This window comes from Coregonus lavaretus (genome assembly GCF_964263955.1).
Source record: "Coregonus lavaretus genome assembly, chromosome: 19".
Classification (NCBI taxonomy): domain Eukaryota; kingdom Metazoa; phylum Chordata; class Actinopteri; order Salmoniformes; family Salmonidae; genus Coregonus; species Coregonus lavaretus.
In genome coordinates this window covers 26,203,723-26,230,738 of record NC_140006.1, presented here as the reverse complement: position 1 = coordinate 26,230,738, position 27,016 = coordinate 26,203,723, and the positions used below count along the sequence as shown (strand labels likewise).

General features: G+C 40.9%; 1 pseudogene across 1 annotated transcript; it reads right to left on the bottom strand.

The window, feature by feature from the left end:
• Positions 1-133: 133 nt before the first annotated feature.
• Positions 134-25,142, bottom strand: LOC311146255 (glutamate decarboxylase 1-like; annotated as a pseudogene). The gene is made up of 11 exons: positions 25,076-25,142; positions 6,501-6,616; positions 6,347-6,416; positions 6,185-6,264; positions 5,756-5,876; positions 5,472-5,536; positions 5,197-5,279; positions 4,817-4,953; positions 1,408-1,514; positions 1,212-1,301; positions 134-329 (listed from the first exon to the last, which is right to left on the bottom strand). The product of its transcript is annotated as a glutamate decarboxylase 1-like (transcript).
• Between the last annotated feature and the right edge of the window lie 1,874 nt (positions 25,143-27,016).

The window sequence follows — 27,016 nt, the reverse complement described above, 5'->3', positions numbered from 1 at the left end:
TTACACAATAAAACATTTGAGAACAATTAGTGCGTCTAGAGATGCAGTATATTTAGGTTTCGGACAGTTATTACCTATTTTCCTCTAAATGTTTACAGTTGATCTGAGCCACAATCTGATTCATAAAGTGGTCTCAATCCTTATTCTCAATCCAGAGGTATATATCATGACCAAGATGAGCAATCTCCTCCGACAGGTAGTCCACATCCTCTGTCTGTGTGGCTGGGTTGGAGAAGACATCGGAAGAAGTTCACTTAGTCTCTGAGTGGCTGATAGCCAATCATGGTCATCCCATGCTCCATCATATTGGCTTTGATCTTTGGTGCCACCTTAGAAACCAAACAGTTATTTAGCTATAGCTTTATAGAGTATGAACTGAAGTTATGATGTGTTGCTGATAGTTATGAGTATAGATACAGTATCTGCAGTATCTAATGGATAAAGGACCACTAAGGTTGAATTAAGACACATCTAATATATCACTCAGTGTTTCCCCTATATTCATTTAGCAGCGGTGCACTGCACGTTTAAAGGGATAGTGTGAGATTTTGGCAATTAAGCCCTTTTCTAAGTACCCAGAGTCAGATAAGCTATTGGATATCATTTTTATGTCTCTGCGTGCAGTTTGAAGGAAGTTGCTAACTAGCATTAGCGCAATTTCTATCTAGCGTTAGCTCAAATTCTAGCTAGTGTTAGTGGAATGACTGGAAGTCATGCTAGCTGTTCCTGTAGACTTCCAATCATTGCGCTAATGCTAGTTAGCAATAGCTCGCAAAACTATCTTCAACTTCCTTCACTGCTCGCAGAGATGTACTGTAGGGATATACTGGGAAGGTAGAAAATCTTGTACTATCCCTTTAAGATCAGAGTGACAAATTACAACGTATATTTGTAGCAAACAGAGCGAGCAGTGGCGCGAATGAGCACCATGAGTGCACAGCCACCGCTTGCTCCTCATCATCTCCCTACAGTGCAGTGGCGTGCATCAGTTATATTTCAGATGGTGTCAACATAATTTAATCTGCATGCATTTTGGAGTAGTGTCCTTTTAAAAAGTCACCAGAAGTGACCTTCTCACAGTCGTTCTTCAAAAACATCTCCCAATGAGGCATGCCCCTGGACCCTCCCTTCACTACCTTTACCACCGCTGCTGAAATAAATTCTAGGCGAAACACTGTCACTAACATTAGAGATCCAATTTGTAGCATTACCTCATGGAGTCTCCGGTTACTCTCCGGATCTGGTGGCTTGTTCTTCAGACTGCGTGGGATGACCCAGAAGCACACATTGATGTGTTCAGGCTGCGAGGGGATGTATCATTGATAAAAGGCTTAGCAACGATTCCAATCACCAATTAATTATGCAATAACTACAAGGGACTTGTTAATGAGTTTGAAACAGACTTACTTTGCTTTTGAAGAGGTTCAAAGTCTGGCCTTTGTTTAAGTTAGGCAAACAAGTACTCAGCATTTTTCCAAATATTTATTGACTTGTGATCCAAAGCTTTCTGAACCCTGAGAACAGACATATACAGTGCATTCGGAAATTATTCAGACCCCTTCCCTTTTTTCACATTTTGTTACGTTACAGCCTTATTGTAAAATTGATTTAAAAATAAAACTTTCACACAATACCCCATAATGACGAAGCCAAAACAGGTTTTTAGACATTTTTGCAATGTATTTTAAAATAAAAATCAGAAATACCTTATTTACATAAGTATTTAGACCCTTTGCTATGAGAATCAGAATTGAAAGGTGCATCCTGTTTCCATTGATAATCCTTGAGATGTTTCTACAACTTGATTGGAGTCCACCTGTGGTGAATTCAATTGATTGGACATGATTTGGAAAGATACACACTTGTCTATATAAGGTCCCACAGTTGACAGTGCATGTCAGAGCAAAAACCAAGCCAAGAGGTCGAATGAATTTTCCGTAGAGCTATGAGACAGGATTGTGTCGAGGCACGGATCTGGGGAAGGGCACCAACACATTTCTGGAGCATTGAAGGTCCCCAAGAACACAGTGGCCTCCATCATTCTTAAATGGAAGAAGTTTGGAACCACCAAGACTCTTCCTAGAGCTGGCCGCTCGGCCAAACTGAGAAATCGGGGGAGAAGGACCTTGTTCAGGGAGGCGACCAAGAACCCGATGGTCACTGACAGAGCTCCAGAGTTCCTCTGTGGAGATGAGAGAACCTTCCAGAAGGACAACCATCTCTTTAGCACTCCACCAATCAAGCCTTTATGGTAGAGTGGCAAGATGGAAGCCACTCCTCAGTAAAAGGCACATAACAGCTCACTTGGTGTTTGCCAAAAGGCACCTAAAGGACTCTCAGACCATAAAAAACAAGATTATCTGGTCTAATGAAACCAAGATTGAACTCTTTGGCCTGAATGCCAAGCATCACGTCTGGAGGAAACCTGGCACCATCCCTACGTTGAAGCATGGTGGTGTCAGCATCATGCTGTGGGGACGTTTTTCAGTGGCAAGGACTGGGAGACTAGTAAGGATCGAGTGAAAGATGAACGGAGTAAAGTACAGAGAGATCCTTGATGAAACCTGCTCCAGAGCTCTCAGAACCTCAGACTGGGGCAAAGGTTCACCTTCCAACAGGACAACAACCACTTAGCACACAGCTAAGACAATGCAGGAGTGGCTTCGGGACAAGTCTCTGAATGTCCTTGAGTGGCCTAGCCAGAGCCCGGACTGGAACCCGATCGAACATCTCTGGAGAGACCTGAAAATAGCTGTCCAGCGACACTCCCCATCCAACCTGACAGAGCTTGAGAAGAATGGGAGAAACTCCCCAAATACAGGTGTGCCAAGCTTGTAGCGTCATACCCAAGAAGACTTGAGGCTGTAATCTCTGCCAAAGGTGCTTGAACAAAGTACTGAGTGAAGGGTCTGAATACTTATGTAAATGTGTTATTTCAGTTTTTTATTTTGTATGAATTTGCACAAATTTCAAGTAATGTCATTATGGGGTATTGTGTGTAGATTGATGAGAAACAAATTATATTTAATCAATTTTAGAATAAGGCTGTAACATAACAAAATGTGGAAAAAGTAAAGGGGTCTTCATACTTTCCAAATGCACAGTAAATAATAAAATAAAATAAAAATATATAAATGTGTCAGGGTGGGTGTCAATGTGTGTTATTTACCAGTTGATGAATAAAATAATAAAGTCCATGTGAGTATGTTACATACACAGTGGGGAAAAAAAGTATTTAGTCAGCCACCAATTGTGCAAGTTCTCCCACTTAAAAAGATGAGAGAGGCCTGTAATTTTCATCATAGGTACACGTCAACTATGACAGACAAATTGAGAGAAAAAAAAATCCAGAAAATCACATTGTAGGATTTTTAATGAATTTATTTGCAAATTATGGTGGAAAATAAGTATTTGGTCACCTACAAACAAGCAAGATTTCTGTCTCTCACAGACCTGTAACTTCTTCTTTAAGAGGCTCCTCTGTCCTCCACTCGTTACCTGTATTAATCGCACCTGTTTAAACTTGTTATCAGTATAAAAGACACCTGTCCACAACCTCAAACAGTCACACTCCAAACTCCACTATGGCCAAGACCAAAGAGCTGTCAAAGGACACCAGAAACAAAATTGTAGACCTGCACCAGGCTGGGGAGACTGAATCTGCAATAGGTAAGCAGCTTGGTTTGAAGAAATCAACTGTGGGAGCAATTATTAGGAAATGGAAGACATACAAGACCACTGATAATCTCCCTCGATCTGGGGCTCCACGCAAGATCTCACCCCGTGGGGTCAAAATGATCACAAGAACGGTGAGCAAAAATCCCAGAACCACACGGGGGGACCTAGTGAATAACCTGCAGAGAGCTGGGACCAAAGTAACAAAGCGTACCATCAGTAACACACTACGCCGCCAGGGACACAAATCCTGCAGTGCCAGACGTGTCCCCCTGCTTAAGCCAGTACATGTCCAGGCCCGTCTGAAGTTTGCTTTTGGATGATCCAGAAGAGGATTGGGTAAATGTCATATGGTCAGATGAAACCGAAATATAACTTTTTGGTAAAAACTCAACTTGTCGTGTTTGGAGGACAAAGAATGCTGAGTTGCATCCAAAGAACACCATACCTACTGTGAAGCATGGGGGTGGAAACATCATGCTTTGGGGCTGTTTTTCTGCAAAGGGACCAGGACGACTGATCCGTGTAAAGGAAAAAATTAATGGGGCCATGTTTCGTGAGATTTTGAGTGAAAACCTCCTTCCATCAGCAAGGGCATTGAAGATGAAACGTGGCTGGGTCTTTCAGCATGACAATGATCCCAAACACACCGCCCGGGCAACGAAGGAGTGGCTTCGTAAGAAGCATTTCAAGGTCCTGGAGTGGCCTAGCCAGTCTCCAGATCTCAACCCCATAGAAAATCTTTGGAGGGAGTTGAAAGTCCGTGTTGCCCAGCGACAGCCCCAAAACATCACTGCTCTAGAGGAGATCTGCATGGAGGAATGGGCCAAAATACCAGCAACAGTGTGTGAAAACCTTGTGAAGACTTACAGAAAACGTTTGACCTGTGTCATTGCCAACAAAGGGTATATAACAAAGTATTGAGAAACTTTTGTTATTGACCAAATACTTATTTTCCACCATAATTTGCAAATAAATTCATTAAAAATCCTACAATGTGATTTTCTGGATTTTTTTTCCTCATTTTGTCTGTCATAGTTGACGTGTACCTATGATGAAAATTACAGGCCTCTCTCATCTTTTTAAGTGGGAGAACTTGCACAATTGGTGGCTGACTAAATACTTTTTTTCCCCACTGTACCTTGGCCTTCCACATGAGCCAGAGTTAGAAGACATCAACATGCCTTCCACATTGAATGGTCTTGTCTCCGGTGTCATAATAGGTGTCATAGTTATTGTCAGTTTGGAAGAGGTATTCAGCACACATCTGATTGCAGTCTTATTACATTGGGTGTATGTGTTGTGTGTGTGTGTGTGTGTGTGTGTGTGTGTGTGTGTGTGTGTGTGTGTGTGTGTGTGTGTGTGTGTGTGTGTGTGTGTGTGTGTGTGTGTGCGTGAGTGAGTGTGTATGTGTCCATGATTTCGTGTGTGGGTGTGCTCGTGTGCAAATTGTAAAACAGTAGTTCAGGATTAAATGTAATAGTGGTCATTGATTTTTTAAGATTCATAGCAATAGACTACTCACCCTTTTCTTCACCAGTATGGCTGAGAAGTGCAGCGGAGCACCCATCATTTTATGAGGGTTCCATTTCACAGACCAGGCTCTATAATTTAAAAACATTAAAATAGACCTGCATGTAAGAACAAATCAAGGCATTTGCTTTTGAGAGTCAATTCCATGTACATGTTATTGACACTGGCTATACAGTACAGTGAAATCCAGCCATCTATGATCTTCTGTGAAAGTATTAAATTATGTTTTGTCCTCAAGTCTCTGTTCTCTTTGGTTACTGTATGGTTCAGTCCCTTTTAGTTTCACGCAGTGCCTCTTGGACATCAACAGTCCTCCGCCCCAGGCTGCCTGTTAAGAAATAAAGAGAGTCTGTAAATACAATCTTATATCTAAGATATAAAATATGTAAAGATAACAAAATCTTATGGGAACGCTTTCCCGGACACAAATTATGTCTAGTACTGGACTAAAAAGGATGTCTAATTGAAATATATTTTTTGTCCAGGATAAGGCTTAATCTGTGTCCAGTAAACAATGATTTATAGATAGATGCTGTAAGGTAAATACATCAACATGCAGCCATAGTCCATGGCTCTCACAGATGCCTACGATGGCATTGAAAATATCAAAGGCTCAGTATGTACACAGTGGTGCCTGCCGTGGCATTGAAGTAGAATTGGACACAACCCTGGAGAGAGAGAGAGAGAGAGAGAGAGAGAGAGAGAGAGAGAGAGATGACAGGAATCATGATGAGTGTGTTGACCTGTTCCTGTCAAATAGTCCCTGCCAACGCACTGGAGCTCTAGTAGCTAATTTTATACACCAGACAATGTTGTTGACTTGAAAACAGAAATTCTGATTTGAGCGAATTCTTTTGGGGGTATCTGTTTCTTTCTTATTTAAATAAATCCTTCCCTGGCTGAAAATATATGCAAATTCCATTAAAAAAAAACTCTATCCCTCAGTTTGGCAAGAGTAGACTCATTCAACCATTACCTGATCTTTGGCAGTTATGATACTGGATTTCAATTCTGCAGGGATCATCTTTCCCATTGAATAAAAAGAAAACGGCATCACTCAACTAGCTCTGATGATATTGTCAACATTCACGATCAACAAATGCAAATCACTCTGCCCTTCTTGCTTGCCGGTCATCACATTTCACCACTACACCATTTTCACTCCCTAGACCAAGGACAGCTGCAGATTTCTTGACTGAATAATGACTCTAGGGGAGGGGGAAAAGGTATTTGTCAGTACATGTTTATAGATAATATAAGCATGGTCTAAAGTGGATACTAGTAATGCATACATTTGCTAAGGTGAAGAGGATTAGTCTGGGCAAAGCCGTCAAGCCTTTTGTCTTCACTTCAGGGAATAAGTGGTATCTGGCCAGAAGTACACTGTACAGATTGGACATGGTCCCTTCTGAGTAAATACATACATATTACAGATGGATATCTCAATAAGAGATTATCATGATCTTATAATTGCATTTAACTTTATAACAACAAAACAATATAGCCAATATTAGGAGGACAAAATGAGCAAATTCAATGGAAGTAACAAGGATAAATGTATCACAGTGTAAGTTTGCCAACGGCTACATTGTTTATCTAGTAGAAAGAGGAGGATTGATAGTAAGGTGAGAATGTAGCTAACACTGTCCCTGCACAGAAAACACAGTAACACTTTACTTGACATCCAATGTCATAACACGGTATGACCCGGTCATAACGATGTCGTAATATGTCATAACAGCTGACATAACTTGTAATAACTTGTCATAATATGGTCATAACACATATATGTTTACACCCATTGTGACATACACTTCCAGTCAAAACTTTGGACACACCTTCACATTCAAGGGTTTTTCTTTATTTTTCTTTTTTTTTGCATTGTAGAATAATAGTGAAGACATCAAAACTATGATATAACACATATGAAATCATGTAGTAACCAAAAAAGTGTTAAACAAATCAAAATATATTTAAATAAATTTATATTTGAGATTCTTCAAATAGCCACCCTTTGCCTTGATGACAGCTTTGCACACTCTTGGCATTCTCTCAACCAGCTTCATGAGGTAGTCACTTGGAATCCATTTCAATTAACAGGTGTGCCTTCTTAAAAGTCAATTTGCAGAATTAATGTGTTTGAGCCAATCCGTTTTGTTGTGACAAGGTGTGTGTGGGGGGGGGGGGGGGGGGAGATAGAAGATAGCCCTATTTGGTAAAAGACCAAGTCCATACTATGGCAAGAACAGCTCAAATAAGCAAAGAGAAATGACAGTTTCTTTAAGACATGAAAGTCCAGTCGCAAAAACCATCAAGCGCTATGATGAAACTGCCTCTCATGAGGACCACCACAGGAATGGAAGACCCAGAGTTACCTCTGCTGCAGAGGATAAGTTCAGTAGGGTTACCAGCAGGGGCGGTGTGTTCAATAGGGCGATATGGGCGACGCACTGCCAAACGGGAAAAGGAAGGGATTTTTTTACTAATCAATTATATCACGGCAACAGTAGTTATCAGTGTTGTAATCTAGACGTCTGGTCTGATCTGCCACTAAATGTCCAATCAGGCTAAAGTCGTGCTTCAAATGCCCCCCCCCCCCTTTTGGGGCGATTTCAGTCAGGTTGAAAATCGCCCAGAAGTCTCTCATAGACTCCCATGTAAAATCTATTTTTTTCAAATATCAGAGCTTTCAATACAATCTCTATGGGTTTCTGAGGGCTTGCACTTACGCGCTTTCGTCATACGTAACATAACCATGAACGTAACTAAGAAAAGAGCGGGTAGCCTCATCAATCAATTCACTATTACTGTCAAAATGGCAGTGCAACTCGATTGTCTCTTTGAAAGAAGTTCCTTTTTGTCGGCGAACAAATCAAGATAAATTGGCAACGAAACAATTAGGACCTCCCAGACCAAATTTAATAATTCAACAGGTTTCTACTAAAGGCGGAAAGTCCTACACCCGAGGATTTTCCAAAAATTGGTACGAACGAAAAAAGAACATTGCCACTCAACTGGAGGAGGGATACAGGCTATCTGTCCGCCGCCACAACGATGAGGTTAGTGTTGATAATCACAAGTTTACTGGAGAACTGAGACCAAGTAGAGACTTTGGACAGGGTGGATATGGTATAATAAAGGCAGTTTATTCAGAGGTAAAGATATCTGGAATCGCGTGCACGGACCCGTTCGTCAAACTCTTAGGGAGCTATACATTAAGCCCCATTACTTACCATATCAGATAAGAGAAATTGCTGCAGCTACATATATTTTACATCCTGGCCCTACATAGTTCACTATTTGCATCACTTACCAAAATATTACATGTGGTCATATATGCTTGGAAAGTGGAGATGCCATAGAACGTCAAAAAAGTAAACATTGCTGGAGACACATTGCCGTTTTGGAGAAGACATCGCGTTTGCTAGCGAAGAGATTTGTTGTGGCAAATGAACTTGGGCTGGGAATTGCCAGGAACCTCACGATAAGATATATGCATTGCGAGTCTCATGATTCTATACGTATTGCGATTCGAAACTGTGATTTTATTGCGCACCATATGTCTGTTGCAGAGGGATCAGAAAGCCATGAGAACGAGTTTTGATCAGTCATGGAAATAAAAGTGCTGAAAACAAATTGGCTCCCAATGTGAAAAGATTGAGAACAAGCTATGAAGGAACAATAATGGTGTTTTGGTGCAGGTACAGCCAACTAGCGCTAAAATATTGCGATATTGTCAATACAGTATATCGTAAAGTATCACTATGTAACTCGATTTCTTTCACCCCAATCCCTCAAATTAACGGTAAATAACTGAATTGTTTGCCCCACATTTAGCTAAGATGATTAGCTAGCCAGCTAAAATGTTTTATTTAGTTAGCAGTCGCATCTACAATAGTTTACTGTCAATAACATGTCTCCAAAAATGACGTGGTGTCTCCAATTGTGTTGACATTTTACAATTGCGATGCGCATCCATGAGTATCCACTTTCTGTAGCTCAGCTGGTAGAGCACGGCGCTTGTAACGCCAAGGTAGTGGGTTCGATCCCCGGGACCACCCATACACAAAAATGTATGCACGCATGACTGTAAGTCGCTTTGGATAAAAGCGTCTGCTAAATGGCATATTATTATTATTATCTGAAGAGAGCCCCGAAACATTGTGTGCAGACATTTTATGCAATAAATGAAGTAGGTTGAATCTAGTAGTTCTGATCTTCTGATTGGTCCTGATGAGTTGGGCGAGGTCCCCTCCAGGCTAGTGTCACTGTTGCATTGGCTCTGAGTCGGGTTCTCTGTCTTCAAATGTTCAGCCTAAGAGAGGGGATTTTTGTGTGTGTGTGTGTGTGTGTGTGTTTAACAGTGATGATGTGTGTGTGTGTGTGTGTGTGTGTGTGTTTAACAGTGATGATGTGTGTGTGTGTGTGTTTGGGTGTGTGTGTGTGTGTGTCCTCAGAGCAAGAACTCGTGAGTTGGAAGAACTGAGAGGCCTATGGCGTGGGTGTTGTCCTTGGCCACCTGCTGACAAGGCTGACAAGATAGGACCCTTTTGTCCATTGTTATTGGATAGGAACAGAACTTATAACCAGCTCCTGACCTAAATAGATCTTAGCACAACATTTTACTCAACATATCATATTCCATATTCACTATAACAAATATATTTACTACGACATTAGCAAGAACCGCCACATCCTCAGCCGGCTAATCCAGTGTGTGAAGTTTTGCGGAGTGTTTGAGTTAGCTTTGCGAGGCAAAGATGAAACTGAGGGCTCCACCAACCCTGGTAAGCCAACACTTTTGAGATCAGTCAATAAATGCTTCTGGTATTGACTTATATGCTGCCCCTGTCTTCATGTTGTTGCTGGACATATCTTTTTTAAAATGTGTGTAGGTCACCTAAATCATCAGAAAAATTGCCCCCGCTGAGAATTTTTTCAGGAGCCGCCACTGGTTACCAGCCTCAAAAATTGCAGCCAAAATATATGTTTCACAGAGTTCAACTCACAGACACATCTCAACATCAACTGTTCAGAGGGGACTATGTGAATCAGGCCTTCATGGTTGAATTGCTGCAAAGAAACCACTACTAAAGGACACCAATGAGAAGAAGAGACCTGCTTGGGCCAAGGAACACAAGCAATGGACATTAGACCGGTGGAAATGTATCCTTTGGTCTGGAGTACAAATTTGAGATTTTTGGTTCCAACCTCTGCGTCTTTGTGAGATGCAGTGTGGGTGAACGGATGATCTCTGCATGTGTAGTTCCCACCGTAAAGCATGGAGGAGGAGGTGTTATGGTGTGGGGGTGCTTTGCTGGTGACAATTAACCAGCATGGCTACCACAGCATTCTGCAGCGATACGCCATCCCATCTGGTTTGGGCTTAGTGGGACTATACTTTGTTTTTCAACAGGACAATGGCCCAACACACCTCCAGAATGTGTAAGGGCTATTTTACCAAGAAGGAGAGTGATGGAGTGCTGCATCAGATGACCTGGCCTCCACAATCCCCCGACCTCAACCCAATTGAGATGAGTCGGACCGCAGAGTGAAGGAAAATCAGCCAACAAGTGCTAAGCATATGTGGGAACTTCTTCAAGACTGTTGGAAAAGCATTCCAGGTGAAGCATTCCTGTAGCTCAGTTGTTAGAGCATGGTGCTTGCAACGCATGGGTTGTGGGTTCGTTTCCCACGGGGGGCCAGTATGAAAATGTATGCACTCACTAAATGTAAGTCGCTCTGGATAAGAGCGTCTGCTAAATGACAAAGAAAAAGCTGGTTGAGAGAATGCCAAGAGTGTGCAAAGCTGTCATCATGGCAAAGGGTGGCTATTTGAAGAATCTCAAATATAAAATATGTTTAACACTTTTTTGGTTGCTACATGATTCCATAGGTGTTATTTCACAGTTTTGATTTCTTCACTATTATTCTACAATGTAGAAAATAGTAAAAATAAAGAAAAACTCTTAAATGAGTAGGTGTGTCCAAACTTTTGACTGGTACTGTATATTGCGTTACTTTATGTCTGGTTATGACACCTACATAAGAGTGTCAAAACCCACATTTATTCAAATTCGTTTTTTCCCTGCCAAGAAGTTTCCTTTCGTTTGAAAGTTTGTTTCTTAAATCCTTTGTTGTTGTTGTAATGGATTCTTTATAGTCATGTTTTTTTCATCATATTTTAAATAACTTGTAGAAAATATATAGGGAAAGGGTGCACTATATAGGGAAAGGGTGCCATTTGGGACGTAGACCTTGAGTGCATTATAACTGATGAATAGGCTAGCAGCAATGGCTCTCATCAGCCTCAGAATGCAGCTTTTGTTGGGCTGGCTTTACGTTTGCTGTAGATCCAGCTGAAGTCCTTGAGTCAGAAAATGCCTTCAGAAAATATTCACACCCCTTGACTTTTTCCAAATGTTTTTGCGTTACAGCCTGAATTTAATTGTATTGAGATTTTGTGTCACTGGCCTACTGTTTTTAGAATTTTTTGGAAATTAATTTTTAAAAAGTCAATAAGTATTCAACCCTTTGTTATGGCAAAGCTAAATAAGTTAATTAGTAAAAATGTGCTTAACAAGTCACATAGTAAATTGCATGGACTCACTCTGTGTGCAATAATCATGTTTAAAATGATTGTTGAATGACTACCTTATCTCTGTACCCCACACATACAATTATCTATAATGCCCCTCAGTCAAGCAGTGAATTTTAAACACAGATTCAACCACAAAGTCCAGGGAGGTTTTCCAATGCCTTGCAAAGAAGGGCACCTATTGGTAGATCAGCCTGGTCTCATAGACTACACATAACATAGTTAATGTACACTACTGGTCAAATGTTTGGACACACCTACTCATTCAAGGGATTTTCTTTATTTTCGATTATTTTCTACATTGTAGAATAATACTGAAGACTATGAAATACCCCAAAACTATGAAATAACACATATGGAATCATGTAGTAACCAAAAAAGTGTTAAACAAATCAAAATACAAATCAATACTAGCCTAAATCACAGAGTGAAAAGAATTAAGCCTGTACAGAACAAAAATATTCCAAAACATGCATCCTGTTTACAATAAGGCATTAAAGAAAAATGTGGCAAAGAAATTAACTTTATGTCCTGAATACAAAGTGTTATGTTTCGGGCAAATCCAACACAAAACATCACTGAATACCACTCTTCATATTTTCAAGCATGTTGGTGGCTGCATCATGTTATGGGTATGCTTGTCATTGGCAAAGACATGGGAGTTTTTTAGGACACAAATAAACAAAATAGAGCTAAGCATACCCATAACATACCTAGGAAAACCTGGTTCAGTCTGCTTTCCAACAGACACTGGGAGACAAATTCACCTTTCAGCAGGACAATAACCTAAAACACAAGGCCAAATATACACTGGAGTTGCTTACCAAGAAAACATAGGATTTTCCTTAGTGTTCTAGTTACAGTTTTGACTTAAATCGGCTTTAAAATCTATGGCAAGACTTAAAAATAATTGTCTTTCAATGATCAACAACCAACTTCACAGAGCTTGAAGAATTTTAAAAAGAATAATTTGCAAATATTGTACAATTAAGGTGTGCAAAGCTCTTAGAGACTCACAGCTGTAATCGCTGCAAAAGGTGATTCTATCATGTATTGGGGTGTGAATACTTAGAGCCATGGTGTGCTTTGCCAGCCCGGCCCGGCCTGTTCCTGCCCCTTGCACCAAGCCTGTGGTGCGCGTCGCCAGCCCGGCCCGGCCTGTTCCTGCCCCTCGCACCAAGCCTGTGGTGCGCGTCGCCAGCCCTGCCCGGCCTGTTCCTGCCCCTCGCACCAAGCCTGGGGTGCGCATCGCCAGCCCGGCCCGGCCTATTCCTGCCCCTCGCACCAAGCCTTGGGTGCGCGTCGCCAGCCCGTCCCGGCCTGTTCCTGCCCCTCGCACCAAGCCTGTGGTGCGCGTCGCCAGCCCGGCCCGGCCTGTTCCCTTCTCCTCGCACCAAGCCTGTGGTGCGCGTCGCCTGCCCGGCCCGGCCTGTTCCTGCCCCTCGCACCAAGCCTGTGGTGCGCGTCGCCAGCCCGGCCCGGCCTGTTCCTTTCCCTCGCACCAAGCCTGTGGTGCGCGTCGCCAGCCCGGTCCGGCCTGTTCCTGCTCCCCGCACCAAGCCAGTGGTGCGCGTCGCCAGCCCGGTCCGGCCTGTTCCTGCTCCCCGCACCAAGCCAGTGGTGCGCGTCGCCAGCCCAGTCCGGCCTGTTCCTGCTCCCCGCACCAAGCCAGTGGTGCACGTCGCCAGCCCGGTCCGGCCTGTTCCTGCTCCCCGCACCAAGCCAGTGGTGCGCGTCGTCAGCCCGGTCTGGCCCGTTCCTGCTCCCCGCACCAAGCCAGTGGTGCGCGTCGCCAGCCCGTTCCGGCCCGTTCCTGCTCCCCGCACCAAGCCAGTGGTGCGCGTCGTCAGCCCGGTCTGTTCCTGCTCCCCGCACCAAGCCAGTGGTGCGCGTCGTCAGCCCGGTCCGGCCCATTCCTGCTCCCCGCACCAAGCCTGTGGTGCGCGTCGTCAGTCCGGCACAGCCCGTGCCTGTTTCACCGGTGCCTGGTCAGGTACCGGTCAGCTGCTCCACACCGGAGCCTAAGCAATCCGCTCCACCGATGTCCAGTCCAGCTCCAGCCAGCGGGACCAGACCAGGGGCGCTACGGGGGGTTAGTTAGAGGGTGGTGGTCACGCCCGGAGCCGGATCCGCCTCCGAGGCGGAATAGTTGGCACGGTCACAGTCCGCGCCTTTGGGGGGGGGGGGGGGGGGGGGGTGCTGTCACGCCCTGGCTCTGGCGACTTTTATATGTTGAGCCAGGGTGTTAGTTTCTATGTGTTAGTTTCTGGGTGTTAGGTTCTATGTTTCGTTTTCTATGTTCTTGTTCTAGTTTATGTGTTTCTATGTTGGCCGGGGTGGTTCCCAATTAGAGACAGCTGTGGCTCGTTGTCTCTGATTGGGAACCATACTTAGGCAGCATGTTGTGCACTTGTCTTTTGTGGGATCTTGTTCCGTGTAGGTTTGTGTTTATGACCGAGGACTTCACGTTTCGTTTTGTTGTTTTGTTATTGTTAATAGTACTCAATAAAAGATGTACGCATTTCATGCTGCGCCTTGGTCCACTCATTACGACGATCGTGACAGTAGATGGGTGAGAAAAATACATATATTTAATCCATTTTGAATTCAGGTGTAAAACAACAAAATGTGGAATAATTCAAGGGATATGAATACTTTCTGAAGGCACTGTAGGTGTTATGACTTGTCTGTGGAGCATTGATATTGTCAGAGGAGCTTCTCTGTTTACTCTCTGCCAAAACCTGCCCACCTGGTTTAGTATTTGCTATGATGCTTTCTGTAACAAATAAACCCAGAGTGCATGATGATCCAATATTGACATGTCTATATTGTCATGAGGAATTCTTAGCATTTTTAGATTTAAATTCACGCAAAGGCCTGTAAAGTAAAGACTGGAGACTGAAGATTGAAGATTGAAGGAAAGTGTAGTAGTCAAGTGGGGCATGAGGGCAGGGTGGGAAGAAGCATAATAGTAATTTATTGTAATCCGCATAAGTTTCTAATTTTACCTGTATATTCATCTATTGAAACCATGTAAGCAACAGTAGACTCAGGCAATGTCATCATGAGCAAAGTTTTGTGTGTAACCCAGTCTGCCCGTTTGAAGGATCATAATGTAACCAAGGGCCAGATCAGAGAAATAAGCAGACTGCAAAGAGATCGTGAGACCGGCCTGGAGGGACGATAGTGTGTCTGCAGTTATACAAAGAAAACACAAGTAATTGGAACACATTAAACCAACTTAGTAGTCTGACTTGTTCTTCATCTCGACTCAACAATGTCAAGCAAATACAGAGTTCACAACAAGATCAAAATGAGTCCAAAATGTTGTGCAAGTAGATGGATATGCTACAAATAAATTGTCTTGCTCATCGATATCATAAATGAGAAACCTGAAAAAATTTGCAGAACAAATTAACATATGCACATATAGTATGCAAAATATGTAATTATGACACAATTGACATAACCCTATAGAGATACATCAAAATAATTGATATCATGCTCATTTGACTCTTACCAGGCAGCTGCAAGTAATCCATAATGAGACCACATATGATTGAGTTCTGGGAGCTATGTTTGTCCTGTATCTGCTCATCCATGAGATGCACCTGGCATGGTTCTGTTGATTATATAACCCCCTGGAGGGACTAGGTGTGGTGTCCGGCGTATTATGACACAAGGGTTTTCAATCACTAGCCACCACATCAATTCATTATTGTCTATTTGGTCCTTTGTTGTCCTTTTTTGTCTAATGATTTGGCTCAAAATATGTTTGTGTGTGCTACTCAACCTGTATACAGTACTCTGAAGTGTTGTGAATCTTTCTCTTTTTTTTTGGTCTGAGGACACCATTTTATTATTCTATTCAAACTGGCAACTGAGTTCATATGACAGCAAAATAATTGTTATTGCTTTGTGATAATGCATGTTTAATAAATATAGCGGGGCGTTTCATTCTTGATACAGATTCCTTTGTCTGAGTAAAACAATGTGTAACTCTTGGAATGTTGGTAATCTAGATTCTCATCTAAGAAGAGCATTACTTGTATACAAGGCACTACAACGCGTTAGTCTATTGTTAAAAGCCATAAAACTCACTTGGAGATAGGAAGAGCAATGTATTTAGAAAGAGAATATACTGTCATATCTAAATATATGGCTCTGGAGGCTCTGTATGTTTTCTCCACCGAATACATATAAGAGTCTTATCAGGTCAGAAAAGGAGATAGAAAACCTAAAGTGGCCTCCATGTAATAATAAAGGTAAGACCAATAAACCCTTTGAAAAGCTATTCTTCCACCACTTCTTTGGTGATATATTACCATTGATGTTGTAGCCATGTATAACTTCTAAGGGCTCTATTCAATCTGTATCGCTGAAGCCGATTGAGCCGACATATGCAGCGTTTACCGTGAATGCAATCTCCGCTTCTGGAACATTGCCTTTAAATTTCAATTGGGCTTTAGTGCTGAACTACTGAGATACGAATTGAATCGAGCACAGAACACAGAAACTAAGTTCACCCCTGTATCAAAACAAAGCAGAGAGTCACTGACAGAGCATGAATGAGTAAAATATCAGAGGAAAAACAAGGATTCTAAAAATAGGGATATTTCTATGCACATGAATGAATGGGTGCTGCTGATGGATTATATGAGTCCCCTGAAATGATCAACTGTGGATGGTTTAGCAGATTCTTGGAAAGATGTAAACTGCCCACATCGCCCTGCAGCCATGGCAACTGACTGGAACGATGGAGGTTTTCCGTGTTAACCCTTTAACTGTTTTCAAAACCGGCTGGTAGAGCATGTTTTGACAGTGGATATGAAAAAAAAGTTCACTTGAACTTGATTGGTCAACTCCCCCAGCCCTCTTGCATCAATTTACATAATTTGTATCCTTTTGGATTGAGTGTTGTGGCAATCTAACTTTGCCCAATCAGAGGGCTGTATGAAAACTCAAAATCAGTCACCAAAGATATGGGAGAAAAGACAGGAATTCAGTTGGTGATGGGTAAATATTGCACCATTCCTGTTAGTAGAGACCTTGAAGAGTAGGTGTAAATAAATAGTTAAACATTTGTAAAAAGGCTAAAAAGTAAGCATTTTGTACAAATGTGCTGAACCAGGTGGTTGATTAGTTAATATAAGGTACTATAAAGTTTGAAATTGTCATTAAAATTGAATGGTTGACAACACAATATAATGCAACATAAATTATTTAAACAGCATTTCATGAATTAAAAAATAATTCCTATAATAGTAATAAAAAAAAGGTAGTCTGAATATGTGTGAAACATGGTGGAAAAACCTGGATCATTTCAAATTTAAGAGACCTGTTTTAGGGGACATTGTACTATACACCCCCTGAAAACACATTCATTTCAATGTAATTGAATATTCATGTTAGGACACACGTTTTGCTTTGTTCAAATTTGTTCAAATTTGACATCTGTCCTCATTTAACAATGCTTACCTTCCTATAAAAGCCATTGAAGCATATCTAAAGTAATTTATGTAATATTGTTGAGATGAGTAAAAATGCTATTCAAATTGCCATTCTACCATGGCATTGCCTGTATGATCCTCTTGACTTCTCAACCGCCTGGTAGGGCACTGTAATTTCCAAAATAAACATCGAGATGGAAAATGTATTTGAGTTGTAGTAGGATTTTAAGGTGAAATCTTTTTTTCAACGTTTTTCAAGAACAGACTGAAGCTATCCCTGAAAAATACATACATTTGACAAAATACGTAAATGTGTTGCTGAGTGATACTGAGTGATGCTTTGTGTACGTGAAGCCATACTCTCTATTAGAAACCCACTTAAGGTGGCCTTGGATGACACCTAGTACATCCTGTTACAGTTACGTAATACTGCAAACCAACCTGACCTCTACAACAATTGACATAAGACTGTTTGCAACATGTTCTCACAAATGCACATTGATTCCTGATGTCTTTTAGGACCAAGACTAATGGTTAAAAATACTATACTTTTGTGTCTAGCAGTATTTAGGCCTTGTCGAATGTCTCTTCTCTTTTCCCATTTCCATACATTCAAAATAATTTTAGGTGATACAATCATTTTTATGATAGTAATATGCCTGCCTCACATCAGAATACCTCCAATGGGATCGAAAGTTGTTACAAAGCTGTCAGCAAACACTGAATGAAGGATTGAAAGAAGATTATATGTAATCTAACCTTGAGCTTCCTGAATTTCAAGTATTGCATACTGTCTTATCCCATTCATACCAAGATGAAAACTGCCATCTTTAGCATGCAGTCTTCTTTTACCGCCTTTTTATCTGTGAGGTATTGCCAGTAACAAGCCTGTACTTTTATTTCCGCCAACCTAGGTAGTCATCAATGCAGTATTATGTTTAAAAGTCCCATCAACGCCTCAGTATAAAATGTCACCTTTCATCTTACTGGCTTTGGAACGCATTAAATCATGAATATTATATTGTTGTCCGACATCAAACGTGTCCTTGTCATTATGAAAAAGTATAAACACAAAAACGTCAGTCTGCATGACATCGCAGCAATTCATATATGGAAATGAACAGCTTGATTTGTTTTTACTCCTTGTCTAGGATATAAGTGCAGGAGCACAATCTGGAGGGCAAGGTTGCAGCTGGGTGGGTCCAAAATAAATGGGAAAATCTCAAACAAAAATGTAAAGTAAGCATATTGAATCTTGTAATGTCAATTTAATTCACCACAGTGTACATTTGAGTAAGGAGTGCAATAATCATACAATACTAATGTGGTTCATGACAAATGTGGCCATACTCGTGATTGGAAAAAACTGAAGTGTTTTAATCCTTAAGAGTCTATTGACGTACCTGTGCATCAATCTAAGTAACATAATAAAAGTATCCCCATAAAAATCTGTGTTTAAGCTAGGGATATAATTTTTTTTGCATTGGCTGCTTCTCAATCCACCGTATCCATCTATGTCGGCCGTCTGCATCTGCGGCGGAAGGTGGCCGAGCTACAGCGGTTTGGCCTACAACGGTTATGACCACTCTATGGAATGGGGAGACTCTGACGAACACGATGGTGTTCTACATTTTACAACACCCACAATTGTCACGGGACATAATCCATACAAATGAATGGACGTATGGAGGTAGATTTGTGCCCCAAAAAATAAGGGGTTAAATGTGTACCCCAAAATATATATTTCCCGAGCTTTCATATATCTCCTAGATATGACAAACACTTCAAAACCTTAATGCTTATGATTTATTTTTTGACTGACTTTTTTTTGCCATTTATGAATGTCTTATTCAATGCATTTCTATGGGCTATAGTAGTAAAGGACAAATTCTATATTATATATATATATATATATATATATATATATATATATATATATATATATATATATATATATTATTATTATTTTTTTTTTTTGCATGACACAGAGTAACCCCAGAATTGGAAAGATGTAATATCATTTGTTTTAAAGTGTTTGTGAGGAATGGTCAGCTGATTCATAAAGGAAACTACAGCCATGATTGACAGAGTATTCCAATCAGTGTAGGTGCTATGAGTAATCGGTCTGTATGCCAATTTGTCCAGGATTTGAAGTGTCCCCAAACAGGAGTAAGCACAGAGAGAGGAGAAACCTCTGCTGCCTCCTGGAAATGGTACGCTAAAATCAGAGGAAATAATGAGTTCAAGCAGTGGCGGGAGGAAAAAAAACAGGCAGAGAGATAATGATAACAAGCGCAGGGAGGAAGACAACAGAATGAGGGAAGATAGGCTTCCTAAGGTCCTAGAGGCTTTTTCCGGAATGCACAAATAGTGGAAATATTATTTTTAATCAAAGATGGTTCTTGTCTGTTGACTTTCAACTCTAGATCTATTTACTGCTTTTCTGTTTGTTACTCGACTTGTGACGCAACTTGAAGGGATCTGCCACATTGAGACTTGGGACTTGAAACGTGACCAGTTTGACTTGCGACTTCACTTGGGACTTGGACCTCATGACTTCTTTTAGATTTGAATTTGTTTAACATTCGTCCCATTATTTAGATTAACAAATTGTAATGGTTGTGTTAATGACGCATACAAATTAAAAGATTAAAAGTTGACATTGAGTGAGTGGTTTTGTTTATTCTGGTAAGAAATTAGTATTAAGATAGCAAACAAGAGAATTACAAAATCAACAATAAGATAAAGAACACAAATAACAACAAAGTACTGTGGGTGTGAGTGTGTTTGTGATGTCATGGGTCATCATGGCTTAGTATCAACTACTGACAAGGGTTGAAGTAGTTGTGATCGAGCAGTCCTGGGATGGGTGCGGGCATGAGGTCAATGTTACGACCTGGCTCATAGTTCGAAACAAAGGGAGACCACGCATAACTTAACTGTAAAAAGGAATACATTTATTATACTAAATAATGGATACAAAAATGTAACAAGCTGTGGACGTCTGTAGGATCAGTAGTGTATGCAGTGTGTGGATGAGTGGAGAGGGTGTTGTATGGTGAAAACAGACCAAAAAAAACAAAAGGTGGTGGAAACCAGCCTGCCAGTCAGGGAAGAGTGAAAAAAAAGTGTTGGCTGATGTGGCCAGCCTTTATAGCCTGAAGGCCAAGCCTGGCCAGGTATGCCACATCAGCTGACGATCCTCCCAGCTCTGCCCACTGGCCTCCTGAAACAAGCAGACTACCAAACAGGAGATCCCAACAGACAGAGTGGGAGGGACGTCACATGATCTGTGTACACCACAAGAGGTTCCACCTGATCCAACATACACATAAAAATGTTGGAGCCCAAATAAGCGCTTCCTTCTGTAACACAGAATAATTGAGCTGGTGCGAATTAAAGTTCTTAGAGAAGTAACTAATTGTATTGTCCACCATCAGGACATCTGCCTGCAACAGAACAGCGCCAACACCTACATTACTAGCATCTACATCGAGTATGAATGGATCATTCCGAGGGGCAACAAGCACTGGGGCAGAACACAAGAGTCTTTACATTCTCGAACGCAGCTTGACATCTGTCCGACCAAATTTACTTCACCTAAGCCTTAAGCAAGTCGGTCAGGGGTGCTACCACTGGGGAGAAGTTCTTACAGAAGCTTCGATAATAACCAACCATACCGAGAAAGCGCATAAGCTAATTAGTCATGGGAAGCGGACACTGCTCAACAGCTTCAACTTTGGCAAGCACTGGGCGAACCACACCCTGATCGACCACTTTGCCCAGAAAAGTGACCATTACCTTAGCAAACTCATATTTGGCCAGATTAACTGTCAGACGCACCCAAGCAACCTATCAAACAGTGCTTGTATATATTGGACGTTCTGAGATGAGGTATCTCTATAAGTGACCACGTCATCCAAGTACACCGTACATCTGTCCAGACCAGAGACAACACGGTTCATGAGGTGCTGAAATGTTGCAGGTGCATTACGCAAACCAAAATGCAGAACTTTATAAGAATACAGTCCAGAAGTTGTGATGAAAGCACTAATCTCCCTTGCTCTAGGAGACAAGAGGACCTGCCAGTACCTTTTTAGAAGATCGAACGTACTCATACATTTTGCAGAACCCACTTGATCAACACAATCCTCCATACGAGAAAGAGGAAAGGAATCAGGCTTTGTAATGTTAACTTTACGATAGTCTGGGCATGGCCTAAAAGATGCATCAGGCTTCTTGACTAACGGACAAGGTGAAGCCCAACGAACAAGAATGTTCAGCAATATCGTTTTCCAACATCTACTTGACTTCTGCATCTAAGTGCTTGCCCTTGTCAGGAGAAACACTGTAGAAGGGCTGCCTTATTGGCTGAGCATCTCCAACATCCTCAATGAGATGAGTACGAGAGGGCATATAAAAAAACAGTGCAGGATAACTTTCAATGAGTTCAACCAACTCAGTAAGTTTACCATCATCCAAATGCTCAACAGAGCATGCAAAATGGTAGATTATCTGACAATCAAGAAGAAGATCTCATTATTACTGAAACAGGATACAAGTGGAAAATATAAAGATCCAGTCCATTTAAAAAATTGGAGCCCCTTACACTTCAGTGTTGTGATGCAAAAATTATAGCAAAATGTATAGCGCATTCAATTAAAAAGGTATTGTCGGATATTATTCATTCTATTCAGACAGTTTTTTTATATGGAAGATACATTGGAGATAATATAAGGCAAGTATTGGAAACAATAGAACACTATGTAAAATCTGGGAAACCAGGCCTTCTATTCATAGCAGACTTCGAAAAGGCATTGTAGTGTCGAGAAAACGATGCTAATTATGCTGTGAGAACAAGGAAATCCGCTGACACTGTCCTCGATTAGAATTATTTATTACATTTGAAGATCTCAGCGCCAATTTACAGACATCTGCAGACATCTGGAGAATAACCTGACCCAATCTCTAAATATGTTATTCTGCGCTCCTTTGTCCCAAACCATAGTATATATATCCTATGTAACCTGATATGGGTGTTTTCCCCTACAGACCAATCCCAGGACTCCACCTAACAGACTTCCTCTGTTTTATGGTGCCCCTATAGAACTACTCTCCAGATGCTTCCCTTAAGCTGAGTCAACATCCTCTAAGACCATTTGCAACCATTAGCAAAGTCATAAATTGTTCAGATACCACAGCATTTGATAAAGTACGACTGGGGTTTATATATAAATGCCTGGAGCATTTCAATTTTGGAGAATCTCTTATAAAATGGGTCAAAATCATGTATAGTAAACCTAGGTGTAAAATAGTAAATAATGGCTATTTCTCAGAAAGTTTTAAACTGTCAAGAGGAGTGAAACAAGGTTGTCCACTATCGGCATATCTATTTATTGTGGCCATCGAGATGTTAGCTATTAAAATTAGATCAAACAATAATATCAAGGAATTAGAAATCCAGGGCTTAAAAACAAAGGTGTCATTGTATGCTGATGATTCATGTTTTCTTTTAAATCCACAACTAGAATCCCTCCACAGCCTCATAGAGGATCTAGATACATTTTCTAACCACTCTGGATTACAACCAAATTATGACAAATGTACTATATTACGAATTGGAACACAAAAAAATAAATGTTTTACATTACCATGTAGTTTACCAATAGAATGGTCTGATGGTGATGTGGATATACTCGGAATACATATCCCAAAGGAAATAAATGATCTCACTTCAATAAATATTAATAGAAAGTTAGCAAAAATAGATAAGATCTTGCTACCATGGAAAGGTAAATACCTGTCAATTTGTGGAAAAATCACCCTGATTAACTCTTTAGTATTATCCCAGTTTACCTATTTGCTTATGGTTTGCCTACGCCTAACGAACAGTTTTTTAAATGATATGAGAAAAAAATATTCCATTTTATTTGGAACGGCAAGCCAGACAAAATTAAACGGGCCTATTTATATAATGAATATGAATTCGGAGGATAGAAATGATTAAATATTAAAGCATTAGTCCTATCACTAAAAGCTTCAGTCATACAAAAGTTATACTTAAATCCGAACTGGTTCTCTAGCAAATTAGTTAGATTGTCTCAACCAATGTTCAAGAATGGCCTTTTTCCCTTTATTCAGATTACAACCACTCACTTTCAGTTATTTGAAAAGGAAATAATCTCCCGAATATCACTATTTCTAAAACAAGCCATAGAAAGTGGATTGCAATTTCAATTTAATCCTCCAGAAATGACAGAACAAATAATGCAACAAATATTGTGGTTAAACTTAAAAATAGTAATTGACCAAACCTTTTTTTTTTGACAACATTTAAAAAAAAGGCGTAATCTTCGCAAATGATATCATCGGTAGGACTGGTGGAGTTATGTCGCACATTCAGCTAACAAAAACATATGGAAATGTCTGCTCTACCCAAAATTACAACCAAATAATTGCAGCCTTACCGTAAAAATGGAAGAGGAAAGTGGAAGTGGGAGAAAGTAAGGAACATGTCTGTCATTAAAGAACATAATTGTTTAAGGAAAACTGTGATAAATAAAAAAGTATAACAGTTTCATTTAAGGACTAAAGGATTGACAGCCGTCCCATATAGATTGCAAAATAGTTGGGAAGAGATTTTTGACGTACCGATCCCATGGCATAGTGTTTATGAACTGATACGCAAAACGACACCGGATTCAAAACTTAAAATCTTTCAATTTAAATTATTATATACAATTCTTGCTACCAATATAATGATATTTATATGGGGGATACAATCTTCCCAGCTCTGCAGATTTTGCTGCGAAGAGACAGAATCATTAGATCATTTGTTTTGGTACTGTCCTTTTGTAGCTTGTTTTCGGACACAGGTCCAGCAATGGCTAAAGGATTGCAATATTTACCTGGAGCTAACCCTGCAGATAGCACTACTGGGTAATCTGAAAAGTCATAGTCAATCGATCAATAATATAATAATACTTTTAGCAAAAATGTTTATTTTCAATTCACAATCTGTAGAAACAATGAGAATAGAAAGGTTCAGAACTTTTGTAAGACATCACAGTACAGTTTAAATATATATGGCAAATATAAATTATATATGAATGGTGTTAGGAGATAGATGGGAGGTGTTGAATGGAATTGAAGGATGGGACTAATAACAATTAACAACAAATAATAACAAGATAACTAATAATGTAAGCATACTGTGTCCATAATAAGTATATAGGGTTGTAGGTTGGGAGCTTTTGTGAAAGAGCACAGTTAGAAAGATATGGCATATAGAAGCAAACCAGATGGACATCATGAAAATGATCGGAGAGGTTGAGAGTAGAAGAAGTTCAGGAGATAAAACAAACAAAATATAATTATTGTAAAATTGACTGTGTCCATAAAATGTAGATAGTAAGTATAAGCTGGAAGTAGAGGCCTAAGCATTGTTGTTCACTAGTTTACTCCAAGTAGGGAAAGGGTGGCGGGGTTGGAAAGTAATAAAGATAATATTTAAAAAAGAAGAAAAAGAGAAGAAAAAGAAAAAAAGAAAAAAAAGAACTGAGATTGCAGAAAGGGCAGAACTCTAAGTGAACTGTCACCTGACTTAACAGCAGTCGATGCCAAGGAACGAGAGTAGTAAAGGTTTCAACAAACTCACATAAAAGTTGGGTGGCCTTCCTTCGCTTAGGAGTTGCAACCAGATAGCTCTGTTCAGACACTTTGCGCATCACTGTGAATCGACCAGTGAACTTAGCCTAAATAGAAGAACCTACACTAGGTAACAGAGCTAAAACCTGGTCACCAGGGCTAAATTGTCTACGTTCAGACTGAGGGTCATAAATATGCTTCATCTTTACTTGTGCACTTTCCAGTTTCTCTTTTGCCATTTCGCCAGCAGAGAACAGTCTATCAGGAAAACCACTGACATAATCAAGTACATTTTGTGGTGGCTCTACTGTTCCCCAGCTGTTCTGCAACACAGCCAAAGGGCCACGCACTGCATGTCCAAAATCCAGATCATTTGGACTAAATCCTATACTCTCCTGGACAACTTCTCTAGCTGCCAACAGTAACCATGGCAAACCTTCTTCCCAATCACAATCACACTCTAGCTCTGTACAGTATGCACACAGTAGAGACTTCAGAGTTTGATGAAAACACTAACTCACCCTGACACTGTCCATGATAGGCAGAGGACTGGTTATGCTTGACACAAAGCTGCTGTAGCACTTGTGCAAACATGTGAGGTACAATTTTAGCCTTGGTCACTCTGAATGACCTTAGGATTGCCAAATACAGAGATGAACTGAGATAAAGCCTTCACAACAGACTTAATAGTTACTGTGAGTAGAGGATAAGCAGCAGGGTACCTGGTTACTTGGCACATCACTAAGCAAATAGCTACTGCCATAATTAGAGCGGGGCAAAGGACCGACACAGTCAATGATTAAATGTTCTCCCGAGTGGCGCAGTGGTCTAAGGCACTGCATTGCAGTGCTAGCTGTGCCACCAGAGATCCTGGTTCGAATCCAGGCTCTGTCGTAGCCGGCCGTGACCGGGAGACCCATGTGGCGGCGCGCAATTGGCTCAGCGTCGTCCAGGGTAGGGGAGGGAATGGCCGGCAGGGATGTAGCTCAGTTGATAGAGCATGGCGTTTGCAACGCCAGGGTTGTGGGTTCGATTCCCACAGGGGGTAGGGAAAAAAAATTCAATAATGTAAGTCGCTCTGGATAAGAGCGTCTGCTAAATGACTAAAATGTAAATGTAAAAATGTTCAAAAGGCTGCCCAACGGCAGGAATAGGATACAGAGGAGCAGGTTTAATTGACTGATTTGGCTTACCAGTCAACTGGGATGTGTGACATGTTTTAATATAAGCAGAGATGTCAAGTTTCAACCTTGGCCAGAAAAAATAACACTAAATATAGTAATACGTTTTTCTAACTCCCAAATGTCCAGCAACATTATAATGGGAGGTTTGAAGCACTGTCTGGTGAAATATAGAGGGCACTACAATCTGCATGATAGGATCACCTACAAAGTTTTCCCCATGAGGCACCCACCTGCGAACTAGCATACTGTTTTGAAGCGAGTAATCTTGTGCAGAGCTTTCTATCCCATCAGCTGGCAACACTGTCAAACAGCTACTTCAAAGAGGGGTCATCCTGATGTTCCTTCACCAAGTCATCACGAGAAACAGACAAGAGATGCGCAGGCAAAGGTGAGTCAAACGGTTCTGTAACAGACAGAACTTTGTTCAGTTACTGACATCACACGGCTCATGTGTCACGGCACAAGCTGGATAGATAACTGGACTATCTGGAGAGTTCTGACTCCTCAGGAGCACGGAGAACAGGGGTTTGCTGTGTAACCACACCCCAGCCCAGTACACCGGCCAACTGGTTACCCAGAATGAGATCAATACCCTCAACTGGTAGATGAGGATGCACACCAACACAAACCTTTCCTTTCACAAAATCTGAGTCAAGTTGCAATGTATGCACAAGAACAGGAAAAACGAACATCCCAATCCCACGAAATGAGCATAGAATCACCTGTATCTGACTAAGAAGAGAATGGCAATATGGATTCACAAACAAATTATTCCACAGAGCCTGTGTCTCACAAGATTTTGATTGGAACTTTCTCATCACGTCCTACCAGGGATATATAACCCTCAGAACTATATGCAGCCCTGTCAGAAGCACTAGCTTTTCCAAAAGGTTCTGCATGCTTCTCAAGCTTAGAAACAGTACTTCGAC